This window comes from Protomyctophum parallelum, assembly GCF_964188405.1.
Source record: "Protomyctophum parallelum genome assembly, chromosome: 3".
Taxonomy (NCBI): domain Eukaryota; kingdom Metazoa; phylum Chordata; class Actinopteri; order Myctophiformes; family Myctophidae; genus Protomyctophum; species Protomyctophum parallelum.
Genome location: NC_139698.1, coordinates 41,374,326 through 41,393,029, shown reverse-complemented (window position 1 = coordinate 41,393,029; position 18,704 = coordinate 41,374,326). Strand labels below are relative to the sequence as shown.

The window sequence follows — 18,704 nt, the reverse complement described above, 5'->3', positions numbered from 1 at the left end:
GAACACTTGTGATTTTACTGTGTAGACTATAGTGGATACAGCTCACAGCACCATGGAGACTTCTCCTCTCGGGGTTTGAAGCCAGCCCATCCCCTTGAGACAACCTGTTTGAAAGTGGAGCAGAGTGCCTGACATGCACTTATCATGGCCCACTCCCAGTGAGAAGCATGAGTTGAAATGCTAAATCTAAACTAAAGACCATCTTGCGATGGCATCACAGCAGCTGTCGCTGAGTAGTACGGTGCATGACATGAGAGCTGTGTTCGGTGAAACAGATGAATTGAGGCAGATTAGTTCAATATGCATCCTGGCATGACCACAGATCAGCATTTGTAAAGTACTGACAAACTGCGTTTTGCTGAAATACTTCCTAATATGAAGTCAGGACGCTACTACTGGATTGTGTGTGTGTGTGTGTGTGTGTGTGTGTGTGTGTGTGTGTGTGTGTGTGTGTGTGTGTGTGTGTGTGTGTGTGTGTGTGTGTGTGTGTGTGTGTGTGTGTGTGTGTGTGTGTGTGTGCGTGCGTGTGTGCTTGCGTGCATGTGTGTGTGTGTGTGTGAGATAAGGAGAGAGATTGACAGCGTGGGATGGATCTCCTTGGTGATTTGCATAGTGCAAGTATTCCAAGGGGCCTGGTTGTCAGGGTGACAGGTTAAGTTTCTGTGAAAATACAGGTGGGCACAACACTTATAACTGCTGTGTGTGTGTGTGTGTGTGTGTGTGTGTGTGTGTGTGTGTGTGTGTGTGTGTGTGTGTGTGTGTGTGTGTGTGTGTGTGTGTGTGTGTGTGTGTGTGTGTGTGTGTGCGTGCGTGCGTGTACGTGTTTTGTGTGTGTGTGCATGTGTGCGAGTGAAGCATCATGTGTGCATACCTTTCTTTGTTTGTGTGTCTCCTGTGAATGTCTGCTTTTATTTTGATTTGATTGTGAAATAATTAGCATGTGTGATCGTATGTTCTTTGTGTGTTTGTGCGTGCATGTGAGTGCATGCGTCTGTGCGTGCACCACAGTCTAAAAAGAGGCTTCCTATTCCCAGCTGATTAAGCTGCAGATTATTTGGCTTTGTCAGCCTGTTGTTCAGATGACATGCAGTTGGCTTCAGCTATAATTAAGTTTTAAAATCAGCCCCTCTTGTCTTTGCTGAAGCTCAACATTGCACAGTGACATCCCCCAGGAGGGAGAGGAGGGTGGAGGGAGGGAGGGGAGGGTGGAGGGAGGAGGGAGGGGTTTGGGGGGATGAGGAGGGAGAGGAGGGTGGAGGGAGGAGGGAGGGGTTTGGGGGGGATGAGGAGGGAGAGGAGGGTGGAGGGAGGAGGGAGGGGTTTGGGGGGGATGACAACAGAAGAGAGCATGCAGAGACATAGAGAGACCAGTCATTAGTAACATTGAGGTACACGAAGGCAAAATATTAATTTGTTAAAGAAAGAAAGAAAGAAAAAAAGAAAGAAAGAAAGAAAGAAAGAAAGAAAGACGAGAAGCAAGTAATGAAGGAAGGAAGGAAGGAACATGTTCTCCAAACTTCTGAAATATGCTAATGTAGGCTACTCCCCAGCCAAGTGCTTTCATCCATTCTATCCACGTCATGTTGAGTGAAGGCTCAATTGTGTGTTTACAATATCAATGTGAATTTTGAAGAGACTGAGTCTAAAATTAATTGACCGACCCCAATTAAGATATCAACAGAGGGACGATGGTGCCAAAAAAAAAAAAAAAAAAGATTAATCGCCAATGGACAAGTCTGCCTCGGTGTTGGAGCCTGCAACCCAACCCATCTGGTCCCTGAGCACCACTGGACAGAAGCCTGATGCATCCTAATTAATGATCTTATAGACTGTCCTACTTTACCTCTGCTTACAAGCATGCATGTGCACACACGCACGCATGCATGCATGCATGCATGCACGCACGCGCGCACACACACACACACACACACATGCACGTGCACACAAACACACACAGCACGCACAAAGCCATGACAGAGATGATGATACACGGATACATGATGGAGGGAGACACGCAAAACATGTACAAATACAAACATACTGGTAGACATACACAAGACACTCAAGTGCAGACACACACACGCGCACGCACACACACACGCACGCACATACACACATGCGCACATGCTCACGCTCACGCAAACGCACACGCACACGCACACACACACACACACACACACACACACACACACACAAACACACACACACACACACACACAAAGTCCTGTGGGCACAGAGTTAATGAAGCTCCATTTTTCATTGCTGATGGAGAGAGAGAGAGAGGTAAAGAGAGGTGAAAGATGTTGAGCAAAATAGAGGAAGAGGAGTGATTGAGGAAGGCACAGGAGAGTACACAAATATACATAGACAGGTGTACATACAGTATGTATGCACTCACACACACACACACACACACACACACACACACACACACACACACGCTTGATGCCGTCTCTTGTCCACATGTAATGATATTGTGGGATACTCAGCTGCCTGGCGGAGCAAGCCTCCTGGTTTGATGATGTAAATGCATGTAAATGCATTGTCGCATGAAGTGCAAGGCAGGGAGCCATGAATAAGTTATCCTATTGTCTACCGCCACCGAGTAACACAAAATATGATGAAAAACAGCACTTCAGGGACAAGCACACGCTGTGTGTGTGTGTGTGTGTGTGTGTGTGTGTGTGTGTGTGTGTGTGTGTGTGTGTGCTGTGTGCTAATGTGAGGGTGTGTTGAAGTATGAAACCTGATTGAAAGCCCTGAGGCTGTATAAAGACCTTTCCCTATGGTAATGGACCTTTGCATACATGCACCACGGTCCACGGACACCCAGACCCACACACGCACGCACGCACACACACGCACGGACACACACACACACACACACACACACACACACACACACACACACACACACACACACACGCACACACACACAGTCACACACACACAATATAATCAATACAACATGGAAAATGCACACAGCTGTACATTGTTGTCAGACAGACAAGGTAATTTGACCATCACCAATAGGACAACTATAGCTAATTGATCACCAACCCTATTTCAGTATACAGGTGACCCTTAGGGCTCCATTTTCGTTCGAGCATTCTAAATACACTATTTGGGGATTTAGCTGTGGGGAAGGGGTGTTCCCCCACTAAAGTTGGTATTTTTGTTACCTGACTAAATCCCTAAAAAACCTCCGTTACCCGTTACATTATGTATACGTAGGTCTGGTTTGGTCGTTACAATAATTTAACCAATCACCGTGCCACATGCCATTGCCTTTAAGAGATTCCTTATCCGTTGCCCGTTATGCCCAGTGCTATATTGCTTCATACCTTTATGGTCTATAGCCCATGGAAGAGTGATGTGTTACTGCCTTGAAGACACACTTGTGCTCCAAATGTCTGTGACCAAAATAGCAATTTAGGGGAAAGCGTGCCAACACGCCCATGACCACACCTCTAGGCGCAAATACCGGTGTCGGCATAATAGATAGCGGGTGACGCTGGACCAATATACCATTTAGGGACACAGCAAGCTCCTATACTCGTCATTTTCGGGCGGCGGATGGCTTGCGGGTGGCGTCGCGGGTAACGGCGGCGACGAAAATGTCCTTAGTGTCCCTATCCTTGGCATGTCATAGTCACTGAATATACTGTATAGCAGATCTACAACTTCAACATTGTGAGCTTGCAGATTCACTGTTTTCAGCAAATAGAGTTGGCGTAGAGTGAAAAAAGGAGTGGGCCATATAGAGTTCTGGGGGTTCAAAGAAATATAGCTAGGAAAACATCTGTGTCATTTTAGATTGTTGTATTGGCTATTCAAAAAAAGCAGATACAGTATTCAAGCTCACATGCAGCACATCACTTAGTGCTGCACTGCAAGCTTGAACAATCTTGAAAGTGTGAGAACTACTAATTCAGAAGCCATTTGTCAACCGTCTTGTTTAAAATAGGCTAAAATTAACATTCATTGTGTAAAATACATTTTAGGAAGTTGATACTGTACATATCCACAGCAAATTGCTAATTAAATAGTAGATGGAGATATACTGTAGTTCTTTCATGGATTCCATACGGTAACCAAAACGACTCTCAGCAGTGGTTCAAACCAGAGCACACTGACGGCAGATGTTACAAAGATTCTTATGGCTTTCTTGCTTATTTAAGACTTGAAGAGGGGAAATAATACCATATGGCAAATGACAAATTGATATTGAAAACACTGTGTTAAATCCTCCAACTAGCCCGCATCGTGCCTGCTTGTCTGGAATGCACGAAAGGCCCTGAGAGGCTGTCCCATCTCTGCCTGACAACAAATGTCATCTTTCCCCATCTGGAAGACCTCTGGATGCCCAAGAGTGCGCGGGTAGGGCAGCCAGTCTCCACAACATGGAAACTCAATTAAGCTTTGACTTTGTGGTTGGATGGGCATAGGGGAACGGATGGAAGAAATAAAAGGAAAACATATCCAAGAGATGCTTTATGTTGGGATGAACAGAACAAAAAAATACTAAATACATAAACTCATTGTTGAACTCGTTGAATGTTTTTGTTTAAACGTTAATGACAGAGAGAAGAGAAGAGAAGAGAAGAGAAGAGAAGAGAAGAGAAGAGAAGAGAAGAGAAGAGAAGAGAAGAGAAGAGAAGAGAAGAGAAGAGAAGAGAAGAGAAGAGGGAACGGAACGGAACGGAACGGAAACAGAACGGAACAAAGATGCAAACATTACAATGGTTACCATATACCCCTGTATATTCTTATGATGATTCTGAAGGAGTTGGTAGCTGAGTTGTAATGAGGCTATAGAGCGTCACAGTCCCGACCACTTTCATGACGACGCCAGGCCCAGGAAATAATTCCAAATGCACCTTCCCCATATTTAAAGACCTTTTAAGCGTGGTACAAAGCCAACTCGAGTTGTGACAAATCATGACAACAAACACAATATTTTGGACCAAACAAATAATTACAAAGAAGAAAAATAACAACAAAAACCTGCCGTTTTCTTCTTCTTTCTAATTATTTGTTCGGCCCGAAAAATTGCGTTTATTGTTATGATTTGTAACAACATAGTTGGCTTTGTACGAGGCTGAAAACGTCTTTAAATAAATACTTTTTGAAATGTCTATGAGAAAAAGTGAACGGGAATCATTTCCTGGGCCCTGGTAGGGGACTGTGATGCTCTATAGAGCAAAATATGTCATATGTGATGCAAAAGGGAGTTCCACCGCGCCTCAAGCCTGTGGTAGGCTGGTCTGGTGCATCTCAGAGGCAGGACTGGTAGCAGGTGGAAGGAAGGCACTGGAGCAACTCAGACAGTTTAAGCCTTTTTAATCAACACCGTGCAAGTAACACCTGGGCGCTCTTATCATCGTACAGTACATCATCCATGCACTGTCAATGGGAATTTGTGTACGACAACAATAGCCAATTTGCTCGTCCACGTATGATGTAAATTCTCACACCAAAACACCAAAATAAAAAAATATTGGATAATGCTACACTGTGCTTACATTTTGGAAAGAGGTTTTTATGAAAGCAGAATGGACATATTTTAAATGATGAACCTTACATGATTTTTTATATCTTCATGCCACAGCCTCAATGTATCTTCATTAGCAGAAAACACCTCGCAAAACACAACATTTCACATCAGCCATCGATATAATGAAAAGCAAACGCCCTCCACGCAGAGCTTGCAGACAATCCACGGCCCCAGTTTCTAGTACAAAAAAAGGCCCCATTCCCACGGAGGAGACTGCAGAATCCCATGAAGCAGTTAACTGAGGATCCAAGAAGCTTGGCCCCAGGGCAGTCAGAAGACTGAATCCACATGGATAAACTAGATCCAAAAGGTTTGATTTTCCCTGACACTGCCATGGCTAGAATCGATGACACTGGAAGAGAGAGAACGAGAGAATAAGAGAGAACACAATTGGAGTAAGATAAAAGTCAATTCCTCTGTATTTGACAGATGTTAAAGACTTTTTCTTTCTTTTTTTTTGTTGCTGTGAACATGGACAGGATGTCACCATAGAAAATGCTTTTGCTGGGCTGCTTCAAGTTGATTTGATAATACTTTTATTTCAGCTGAGTCAAATCATGTTTCTTAAATTTCACCTGCACCAGACAAAGACAATACATTGCCAAAAGCTTTAGACTAGTGCCAGTGGTTCTTGAACTGTTTAATTTTAAGGACCCCCATGACTGTACAAATGGAACCAAATTGACCAATAAGGGTCCATTTATACGCTCTCCAATCCATTTGGAACCCCCACAAGGATTCCTGAGGGTCTCTGGACCCAACTTTGAGAACCACTGCTATAGACCATTTTTCTGTAGGGAGGCAGTGGCTCAGGGGTAGAGCAGCCACTTGGGAACCGGAAGGTTCTGGGCTCCCCTAGAGTTAGTGTTGAAGTGTCCTTGAGCAAGACTCTGAACCCCAAATTGCTCCCGATGAAACATCTTCGGTGTGTGAATGGGTGAATGTAATGCACAATCTACAGTATGTAAAGTGCCTTGGATAAAGGCGCTATCTAAATGCATCATTCACAATCACAGAAACTGAAAATCTGAAGGATATTTAATTCAGTTTTTTCAGCATGCTTTTCTTGCACTGACAAATTACATGACACTATCTGGGTTAGCCCCAAGCAAGTTAAAATAAATACTAATTATCTGCATGAACCACAGTATGTGAATCAGGGCAATAGGAAATACCACACAAATCACTGAGCTGAGATACTGCAAATGAATCAATAATGAACTAGTCTAACCTAGTATATGTGTTATATCTCTGAGTATATGTGTTATATCTCTGAGTATATGTGTTATATCTCTGAGTATATGTGTTATATCTCTGAGTATATGTGTTATATCTCTGAGTATATGTGTTATATCTGAGTATATGTGTTATATCTCTGAGTGTTTATGAATACATTGTGTGTCTGTGAATGCCTGTTTGATCTCAGTCTTATCAAAGCACCATTTTCAAGACAGATGGATCCATGCTGAGTGACGTGTGTGTGTGTGACAAAGAGGCTGGTTCCTCAGTCGGAAAAAGACAAGAAGAGAAGAGGGAATATGAACTCCTACGCCAAAAAGAAGGCGATATATTTAAAGTAACTATACTGAAATGATTATCTGCTTCCCTGCATTCTGCCAAAGAGAAAGAGAAATCAAAGAGTAAAGGCGGGAAAGTACAAATACAAATACAAAAAAACAAAACAGAGTCAACAATAATGCAACGTATGTATACACTATGGGCAACTTTGATGATGGAGATACAGATACACAATCTGGGTATGTATTATACATACAGTATGGGCAACTTTGATGATGGAGGGGCTACTCTCTTTCCATACTCACTCCAGAGGTTTGCATGTTTGGAATTGTAACAGCTAAAAACAATAATATATCAGCATTCCGATACTACCTGTCGGCCGCGGCGGGTGCCGCCAGTTGCCGATGTATATGTACTAGACCAAATTATCTAATGGCGTAGATCTGCTGTTTTTGGCAAGCATTTGGCATCGTATGACTATACTGTAAGTATAAATTAAGCATTTGCGACTCGGCTGCCGACTCAAAGGAAATCCAGGCAGATCTCAGACATGGAGACTGTAATGTGAATCATGAATATCTGAGGACGTTTGTCAGGCATTAAAAAATAAAGCTGTGAGACTTTTATGCAGCGACTCATTGGTTATTGATGATGCATGGTGTCAGGGAATTTCTCCACTAAAACTGACAATTGTAGAAGTGTGATTTGGGGGAACAGTTGCCTGGGGGAGATAGTGCCGGGGTAGCAGAGAACATATACAGTACATGTGTTGCCTGGGGGAGATAGTGCCGGGGGAGTAGAGAACCTACTGTATGCATGTGCGCGTGTGCCTTTTATTATTATTTGTTTTGGCTTGGGACCCATAAGAATTGTTTGGGACACATTTGAATGACCATCTGTGAGTCCTGGGACCCATTACATTTATTTACATCACTGCAATGTATACACACACACACACACCTGTGCAAGTATGTATTATGTATTTTGTGTACATGTTTTGTTTACAGTATGTGAATTTGTTTGCTGTGCATGTCAGTACTTTATATGCATGGATGTTTGTACAATACTGTATGTTGTGTACTCTATTGTATGTTAACCTGATTTATACTTACTTGCATGCCAAAAATAGCAGATCCATAACGCTCACAACACGATGCAGCATGACGTGTTGTGAGCTTATAGATCGGCTATTTTGAGTCTGCAGCACCCACACGCAGGCTGAAAACCAGGCTTTGTGTCCACACTGAAGGCAGTGGGGTGCCTCAAATCCAAATAGCTATTTACTATTCAGGTGAACTGGCTAGTTTTCCAGTGGAATGCCTCTCCAAAGGGGTAGTGGGGTCAGTCTCTGTGGAGTGATTCTCGCCTGCTGAGCTGGCATACACAATCTGGGTATTCCCACAGCCTCACACAGCGACTGGTGAATGCTGTCTTTTCAAACATGAAGTCCTTATAGAAAATTACAAGAGCTGTTTATGATGTGATCGACCCGACATGTTAAGAACTACTCACACACATGCATACACTCAAATGTACATCCACACTCTCACACACGCACGCACTCACATATTTCACACAAATACTCTGCCCATATATCATATATCTTAATATTTGCCCTTTCTTTTTCATCTGTTTTATCTGTTCTTATTCTTAAGTAAGTTTAAAGCTGCAATTCAATTTAGTAAATTAAACATTGTATATTAATAAAATATAGCGGCAGTGGTTGTAGGTGGTCTCCCTACTCTTCCATTGAGAAGCAATGTTTCATTGACGTGTGAAGTCAAGATTTTTGAAATGACAGGATGGTGTGCCATAGCCAGTTAGCCATGATACAACCAATGATATTTCTCTATATTTCAACTATAAGTCCCTCCGTGTCTAAGGTGCCTCAACAACTTGGCTGCATGCGGAATACTTGCCTTGCCCATGGGTTTCATAAAACAAACGTGGCGTCAACACCTGGAAATAGAACAGTGGCATATAAGAAGTATACGCCTGATGGCATGTCGACTAAGCTAGGCGCTGTAGGCGGGTGCTAATAGCGCCGCCGGTGTGGGTTGTACATAAACAATAATAAGGCGTCCGTTTTGACTAGCACTGTTCACAGCCAGTGTGTTTCAGCCTTTAGTTTAGACACTGGTGTCGGGCAGGACACCGACTGGATAACAACTAGGTAGGTAAGATTGGCAAGGAAAAACTGCTTAAAGTTCATAGCACAATATCTCCCTTTCTCCCCTGACCCAGTGGGAAAACAGGCAGGAATTTGGTCCCTCGTGCAGGAGAGTGAGGAGACCCAGGTATTGAATCCCGGGAAGGGCATGAAAGTTATGGATTGCAACCTTAAAAGCAAATTGGAAATAAATTTGACTTGACCTTAAGGGGATGAGTTCTATTGTGCTGAAGTGAACACAGTTGGTAAATCTTTTCACGCCTTTCAGTCAAAACTCCCAACCACTGTATGATGTAAAAGGAAGTGGGACACAGCACACACACACACACACACACATAGGGAAAGACTTTTCAGCGGAACAGAGGCTACGCAGTACGATCAAAGGCACAGATTTGTTCCATTGTTTGGATAAATAGCCAGCAGAAGCTGTTTCGGAGAGGCCTCTAAGCCCACCAAAGAGCTTTTCAACTCCACCCAGGGCCCTGCTTACTGAGTCGAACACACAACAATACGACAAGAGCCACAGCCAATTTGGTCCAATCTTCTAAAGCCACTACTTGGGCCAACTCACACTGTGTGAAGGACTGTGTAAATCTGCACGGGCAACGCACTCTGATATGGCAATTATTGATGCCCCTGGTTGGCTTTTCCTGAAAGGACTGCAGCCCTCAGATCATTATGATTCCATTGTAGGGCAATGGTTGAGTGTGCTGGTAAGATTATTGTAGTGCTTCAAATCCCCCATGAAGCTTTTACACTAGCGTTAGGGTTCCCAACTTTTGGAAAATGGACATTTAACATTTACCTTGATGAAACATTCTATAAGGAACCCAAAAGCAACCAATAACAATGGCAATAATGTGTAAGTGAAGAAAAATAAAATAAACGGCAACAGTCTCTTTCACGCTGTCATTAAGGCAGTGTATGCTGTTTTCTTTCTCAGCTGTAGGCATTGCGACTTTGTGACCCTTTGAATTTGATCAACTCCATTCTAACTCTCACTCTAATAACCTTCATCATTTTTTATTTTGCACCGTCTGTCACCCTGTCAACAACAGTTTCTCTTTATCAGCTCTGATGATCTCTCTGCTCCACTTGCCTCCAGTGCTTGCTTCCTTGTTGTTTACTGCAAGTTGGGTGATACCTCTAGTTAGCCTACTTGTAGGCCTAAGTAAAAATAAATGTAAGTGCAGTGATGCATTTGGCTAGTCACTGTTATGCCTGATTTATACTTAGTTGGGTGTGGGTATTACGCACCAAAATAAAAGCCATGTGCGACACGACACCACGCAACCAACCATTACCAATAGTATTACTAGTGTAATGGGAGTGAGCTAACGCTGACTACATGGCTTCTGCGTGCGGTTAGGGTTAGGTTTAGGGACTGATCTTTCTAAATACACTGTTTTGGGATTTAGCAGTGGGGATGGGGTGTTCCCCCACTAAAGTTGGTATTTTGGTTACGTGTCTAAATCCCTAAAACACCTCCGTTACCCGTTATATTATGCATAGGTGTGGTTTGGGCGTTACAATAATTAAACCAATCACCAGTCCACGTGCCATTGCCTTTAAGAGATCCCGTTAGTGTTATATTGCTTCATAGCCTTACGGTCTATAGCCCATCTGCCCATGGAAGAGTTTTGCGTTGCTGCCTTGAAGTCTCACTTGTGCTGCACCCCCCGCCCCCAAATACCAATTTAGGGGAAAGCGTGCCAACACGCCCATGACCACACCTCTAGGTGCAAATACCGGTGTCTGCAAAAAGATAGCGATGTCTCAGTGACGCTTGACCAAAATACCATTAAGGGACAGAGCAAGTTCCTGTATTCATAATGTCCGGGCAGTGGCTGAATTGCGGGCCACGTCTCGGGTAATGGCGGCGACGAAATTGGAGCCCAAAGGGTCTGGAGTAGGCTAGACGAAGGGTTTTCACTGTGTAGTTGAAACAGGGGCAGGCAGAGGCTACTGTACGGCATGTTAAGGGTTTTCACAATGTAGTTGAAAGGGGCTGGTGGAGGCCAGGCTAATTGCGGTGGAAGTGTGTTGGGCTGATTAGGTTCACAGAGCAGAGAGCCTGTTTGACTAATGAGAGCAGCTGTTGAGAAGCTAGACCCTTTGATAGTGCAGGGATGTCTCTCTGTGTCCTCAAGCACGTACTGTATGCTCACACACACACACACACACACACACACACACACACCCTCACACACACACACACACACACACACACACACACACACACACACACACACACACACACACACACACACACACACACACACACACACACACACACACACACACACACACACACACACACACACACACACACACACACACACACACACACACACACACACACACACACACGCCCAGGAGAAAAAAATCACTCAGAGGTGATCTTCAGTCTGTTCTCTTCTTGCTCTCATCACACGTAATGTCATCGACAATCTTCCAATCACCCTCGTCCCATGTCAACACGTCACGTCTTCTGCAGAACAATGCGATATTATTTATACCGTTTTTAGTTACCATATTCACAACACATGATCACTTCTCTATCTCTATTTCACCTATATAGTACAACAGAAATTGTTCCACATAACTTCACTGTTTACAGCAATTGAAACAAGGCAGGCTCACGGTCTTGAGCCCTGTGAGGTGTGACCTGTGAGGTGCGCCCAAGCGAGCAAGTGGGATATTTATCTCACACGTTTGTTCATACATGTATGTATGTATACTATAATAATTGAACACACATGGGGTCGGTGTTTACTCAAGAGTACTTTTGCTTACTTTTTTGGGGATAGAAAGCCAACAGGAACCCCTGTTGGCTTTCTATCCCAAAAATTCAGTGAAGAAAACAGGATGATAAAAGACTTGAAATTAGCACAGAAGAATAGAGTGTATGTTTACTTTGACATTTCTCCTTTTGCCTGTGTATAGTCTCACATTTTGATTAAATGAGACTCAGCATAGAGACAGGACAGTACAGGAAATATTAACTTCTGAGTCATCATGGTGGCAGATGTAACATGATGTCAGGCTAACAAAGTGACCTTCCCGGGACACGGTTTTGGTTTACATTCACCTTCTGTTCACTCTCAGCTCCTGGTCTGGTCTTGCACACTGTGCACACATGCTTGCTCTTTGCTCACACTCTCAAACACCAACACAAAGAAGCAATTAGGGATGTCCCGATCACGGTTTTTGCTCCCGATCATTTGATTTTGTGATCTGCCGTCGCCGATACCGATTTTTCCCGATCCGATCTTTATATTTTTATAGAAAACATATGCCATATCACAATAGTATCATATACAAAATCACAGACTATATCCAGTCTAATATCATTATTGCGTCAGTTTACTATGAAAACCTGCATTTCATGTCAGTCAGTCTGTCACGCCTCGTGACACGCTCCATATATGGCCTCTCCATATATGAAGATCACGACACTGACCTCATCAATCCCTGGATAGCCATACATGGAGAAGACTAGATCATCACCTACAGTAGATCTGCATATATGGACCCGGCGAGCAACTCTACATCTTGCCTCACAGACACCATGTTCATCTGACCTCATCAAACCCTTAGATCTCCAGATATGGAGCTGACCTGTTCTTTCCCCATCCGTCCTTCCTCTTTGATGTCTCCCTTTTGACTGATGTCCATTCAAACTCTAGACGGGCACGCCCCAAAGTCATTAGCGCAGCCACGCCCGGCAGCCGGAGAAAACTAGAGTACTCAACAGGCCCGAAAAGTAAAGCCAGCTCACTGCAACCAAGCAGTGCATTTCAAACTAGAAAACAAACCCAGGAAGAGAAACAGAGTAGAGAACAGAGAAAGGGAGTTAAAGGAGTGTATTACTTGTTGGATATTTTTATCATCAAACGTTTCAAGTGGCTGGTGCGCTGTAAATCTATCTGGTTCGATAAGAAGACAATGAAACTTAAAGGTATATTCAGTGATTTCACTTAATTCAAATATCACTTATTTTTTTGTTTTGTTGTGATAATCCTCCCTACTATAGAGTGCGCTGACCATATAAGGAGTTCCTCCCTGTCCCCAGTTAACCCCTGGGGGTCAAAAAACCGTAGGTTTCATTTTTGACTCTCTATCCTGATTGGACGAAAGGCTGGGTCCCAGGCCAAAAACGTTTTTTGAGTGAAATCACTGAATATACCTTTAATTACACATTAATCTGATTATTACACGCAGTGTTACAACTGTAGAACTACCAGCTGGAAGCAGTACTCTCTATCAGGGAGTATGGGGCACACACGTTTTACAAAATGTGTGTAAAATGTGTACATTTTACAAGTAATTCCAAATAAATTGTATGGGGTCACAGACAGCTTCATTTAAACTCCTCGAGTGAAGCACAACAACCCACAGAGCTTCCAGTAAGTGCAAGGTCAGTGCTTGCATTGGTCAACGTGCCAATGTGTCCTGTGGAATAAGTGCCCTTGAGGTGATCCCCGACAGATTGAACACTATGTGAGTGCCTTACGTTTGTCTCTAGGCATTCAATAAAAAATAATTAGAAAATCACCTTTCCAGCACCTCCTCATCATGGGTTGCAGTGAATGCACGATAAAATCGTCAATGTTAATTGAACTCCTCTCTCTGACCTAAATGAACACGGACAATTTTACTGTGTACGCAGATGGAGTGCAACTCAGTCGCCATGCAGTATCATGACTATTAGCAATTCAATGAGAGTAGAGGACGAGAGCTCTTAGGCACACTGCTGTCTTCACACAAGGGAGACAAAGTGTTGAAAGAGAGAGAGAGAGAGAGAGAGAGAGAGAGAGAGAGAGAGAGAGAGACATTAAGTATAGCAGTACCAGTGATGGAGTGGCAAACAATCGAGTAATGGAGAGTGACAAAGAGAGAGAACAAAGAGGAGAATAACGAACCAAAGAGAGTGGAGATATAAACGGAGAAGAAAGTCATCAAGGAGAGGAAGTAGCAGCACAGAGTGACAGTGATGGGAGACAGCATGAATTAAGTGGGGGACGACAGAGAAAAGGAGATCATAAAAAGACACAATGAGTTCTGTTAATGGGTAGTACACACTCCAAAACCAACGCTCGCTGCACGACTTGGTCTGATGCACAAGGGAATTAGTATGAGCCTGGCTCCCGAAGGAATAATCTTAGTATGACGCATAAGAAAGATATAGAACTGCTGTCTAGTGAACAACACGCATCACTTAAAAGTGAAGAATGCCTCTTTCCTCATTGACGTGGATACAGTTTGGAAACTCGCTAGATTCCAGGGCCCATGTGTAGGCTACATGGAACTTACCCTAACCCAACACGAAAAACTATGAAACTTTAAAATTGGTTATTTTCAGCGAGCAATGCAGCCATATCATGACGTATAAATTAGCCATAATGCTGACCTAAAAGCTTCTTTTAAAAATCAACAACTGCCTATTTCTGAATGATGTGGTCCCCCCAACAACATCACCAGTACAGGGAGGATGTGGGAAAGCAGTGGCACTTGTGCTGGTGACGTGCATGATGGGGCTAACTGTATTAACACTCCTCAGTCCTCATATTCTGTTATTGTAGCGCTGGCGACATGCAGAATGTGATTACAGCCAAGCGATAACAGGCAACAGATTTTGTCCAGGGGACCATGAATTATTGAACACACTGCAGAGGGAGTGTGGTCCTTTTATTCTCTCTCTCTCTCTCTCCTTCTCTCTCAGTCTACATCTTTATTTCAAAGTGTTCCACCTATGAGAGTTTCCCCTGCGTGGGACTGATTAATACGCCAGTCCAATCTGGGCCGCAGCGACCATCCGTCTGTATTAAAGAGCCGTGGCTTCCCCTCCTTCCATCCCTCCTTTATGCTTTCCTTCTCTCTCTCTGTCTCTGTCTCTCTCTTACTCCCTCTCTTTTCGTGCTCAGCTTTCCAGACCTGAGTGTGAGACTCTTGCACACCCACAGTGCGACAAATTCTTCATGCCGTAAACAAATCGCATGCAGATACATTGTCATGTAGGGCTTATAAATAGATACCACACACACACACACACACACACACACACACACACACACACACACACACACACACACACACACAAACACACACAGTTAGACATTTCCTCACTTCTAAGATGTACATGACCGTATTTCAAATCATGAGTTGAGTCTGTGTGTGTGTGTGAGTGTGTGTGTGTGAGTGTGTGTGTGTGTGTGTGTGTGTGTGTGTGTGTGTGTGTGTGTGTGTGTGTGTGTGTGTGTGTGTGTGTGTGTGTGTGTGTGTGTGTGTGTGTGTGTGTGCGCGCGATGTGTGCGTGTGTGTGTGTGTGTGTGCGTGCACGTGTATATATGTGAAAGGGTCTAGTGTCAGTGCACTGAATTCATTCCATAAAGTGGGGGAGAGCTCATGAAAAGAACTGATTAAAAGAGGGAGAGAGCGTCTCTTCTCATCCTTCTAAATGACAAACACCCCTATGGAGCCACGTCCAACCATTTATACACCCTTGCAGTTAAATCAACACTGGGGATTTCACGGTGTGTGTGTGTGTGTGTGTGTGTGTGTGTGTGTGTGTGTGTGTGTGTGTGTGTGTGTGTGAGAGAGAGAGAGAGCTTTTAAAGAGGTCTTCAGGTGCAGGACTCCAGGTCCCTTTAACGTCTCCCCTCAGTTCCATAATTCATAGAATAAATATTCAGTGGGTTGGGTTGAGGTCAGCCATGCCCTAACAATAACACTGCTAATGATAATGGAACATGCACACACGCACGCGCGCGCACGCACACACACACACACACACACACACACACACACACACACACACAACCTTCGAATACACTAACCCAGAGGTTCCTAAAGTGGTGGTCATGACTCCCCCATGGGTTGTGGGACAACGTCGGGGGGAGGTCACGTAATGATTTCCAGAATGTGTGAAATGGGTCATGAAAATGTTTCAGAATGTGTGTGAAATACAATTTAAAAATAAATAGCATATTTTAAGCATAAACGGAATTAATTTAATAGTAGTAGTAGTCATTGCAAGGTGACAAGTCCTGTGTGGGTGATTCGCCGTCGCCAACAGGTGGATTAGCCAAACAGTGCCTGCCGCAGGGCTCTGGGATTGCAATAACTGATTTGAACACAATGTGTGCTTCCCCTATAAGCCAGAATGTGGTGCCAGTGCCAAAGTAAGTGACATGTCTTACAAGACGTGTCACTTCCGCCCGCCCCGGAAGTGATAGCCATCCATATTTGAGCAAAATCTTCATTCTAGGGCTATGCATCGTCGTGGGATGGTTTCACTTTCTTAGCGTGATCAAAGTTTAGACTTGGTGTCAAAGATGGCAGTTTGTCTCATTTTAAGGAGAAAAAGGACTATTAAGCATGCGCACGGGCACATGAGTGTCGGATCCGCGTGGAGGCTGTCTAACATGTCAGTTTATTTAATTGCTGGATTAAATTAAATTAAAGAGTTCCCTCGTTTTGGCACAGGCGGGTTGTGGAGAGAAGAACGAGGTCCCGCGTTCTTGGCGGTTAACGATACTGCTAGTTAAAGCCTGCGCCACCATGTTTGTTTTGGTACAGGCGGAGGAAGCGTCCCGCAGTAGACTACGTCATCAACTACATCTGTCGGTCCCCGATGGCTGAAAAAGTTTGTATACATACTGTAAACCACCTCCACGGCTAGTGGGGGTCGCAAGTCTCTAAGCGCTGGTCTATGAAAGCCCATGAAAAGATGAGAAAAGCCTGATGAGAATTCTGATTGGCTGCCTCGTCTCTACGCAACCAGACACTTTTAATATGCCATCGTCTAAACGGTCGCGTGAGCAGCGCCACCGCCATGATGCCCCAGAATTATTTAGGCTAACTCATTTCAGCATAACAGTGCAGCAAAACAGTGACCCACTGATTTAATGGGTAACAGTAACGCATTTGAGTCTCAGTCGACACACTGTAATCCTGGACCCCCACGCAGCCCATTTGAGTCTCAGTCGAGACACTGTAATCCTGGACCCCCACGCAGCCCATTTGAGTCTCAGTCGAGACCCTGTAATCCTGGAACCCAACGCAGACTATTGCGGACCTCCGTGGGGACCGAGCGGACCCCCACGCCGACCTCCATGGGGACCCCCGCGATTTTTACACATAATTATGAGAGATGTTCTTTAATACCGTATTTCCTCAAATACATACATATATATATACAGTACATAATACATACGTACCTTCCTTCAATAAAAAGCCGCCCCCCTATTAATTACCGCGGGTGGCGTTGAATTAAGCAATTACAAATCCTCCTTCTTTTATTAGCAGTTTATTTTTACCTTCGCTCCTGTCTGCCTGTCAGTCAGCTGTCACATCAGCGCGCAGATGCCGGGCTCTCGCACAACACATTGAACACAACAACAAAGTGAACAAACTACACGTTGAAATCACATCTACCATTATAGACAGTGAGAACCAAAATAGCTTCACTCTAAGTTCTTCTGACTTGTTGAGAGGACAGTGAATAAAGTACTAATATCTGTACCGAGTAGATAGACTGTGTCTGTATGTCTGTCTGTCTGTCTGTCATTGTGAATGTACCCCTTTGAGGGGTTAATTGGCTTCAGTTAAATTGATCACTGTTGCACTGTTCATATAAGCTGCATTGATATTATTAGAGGACCATAATTGTATTATAAGTTTATTATTTGCAGCTGAACTTGTCATTATCCTAACTGTAGGCCTAGATACAGATATTTGAAAGTTAAATGGATGTGTTGTTTTACATTTCATAGCACAATGCTGGAGATAAGGCAGCCGCTGGGAATTAACTGATAATTGATCAGTTCTTGTTTTGTTTATTTTCAGGCCCCCCTTCCTCTCCCTCCAGATGGCTCCGTGGCCCTGCATCTACCTCCCTGTGTTTGTTGTCGATAACTACTGTAACATGTAGCTCTGTCTCAGAAGAGGGGGGGGTATACTGTAGGGACGGGGTGTATGTGAAAACAACAAAGTGAACATACTGTTTATACCTGCTCACCTCTAGACTCACTCTCTTGCATCAACCTGGGGAAATGTTTTTTTGTTTTTTGTTTTTTGCATAATTGGTTTTAAGAACAGCCACAGTCAGCTTACGGGGCTGTGTGGTTTATTTTTACATACACTTAAGCTCTAGAGAGGAATAGGCAGAGTAAGGGAGAGAGGGAGGAGAAAGAGAAAGAGAGAGAGAGAGAGAGAGAGAGAGAGAGACATTGACAATGAAGAAACGATGCAATGAGAACATCCTGAAAGCACAACAAAGACAACATTCTCTCCTTCCCTCGCCTCTTTTTTTCCATGGTGTGTCTGTGTGCACATGCGTGTGCATGCTGGTGCATGTGTGTTCAGGGCCCAAAGGGCTGCTGCAACTTTTAGCCCCAATGTCCATCTAGCCTGGATTACACCAGGCCCCGCTAGCCTTGCATCACACACACACAC

At 43.9% G+C, this 18,704-nt stretch overlaps 1 protein-coding gene across 1 annotated transcript in view; it reads right to left on the bottom strand.

The window, feature by feature from the left end:
- LOC310856776 (neural-cadherin) overlaps positions 1–18,704 on the bottom strand; it is a gene marked incomplete at both ends in the record, with an annotated part of 169,146 nt that overhangs the window by 101,140 nt on the left and 49,302 nt on the right. The gene's annotated exons all lie outside the window — the stretch shown is intronic.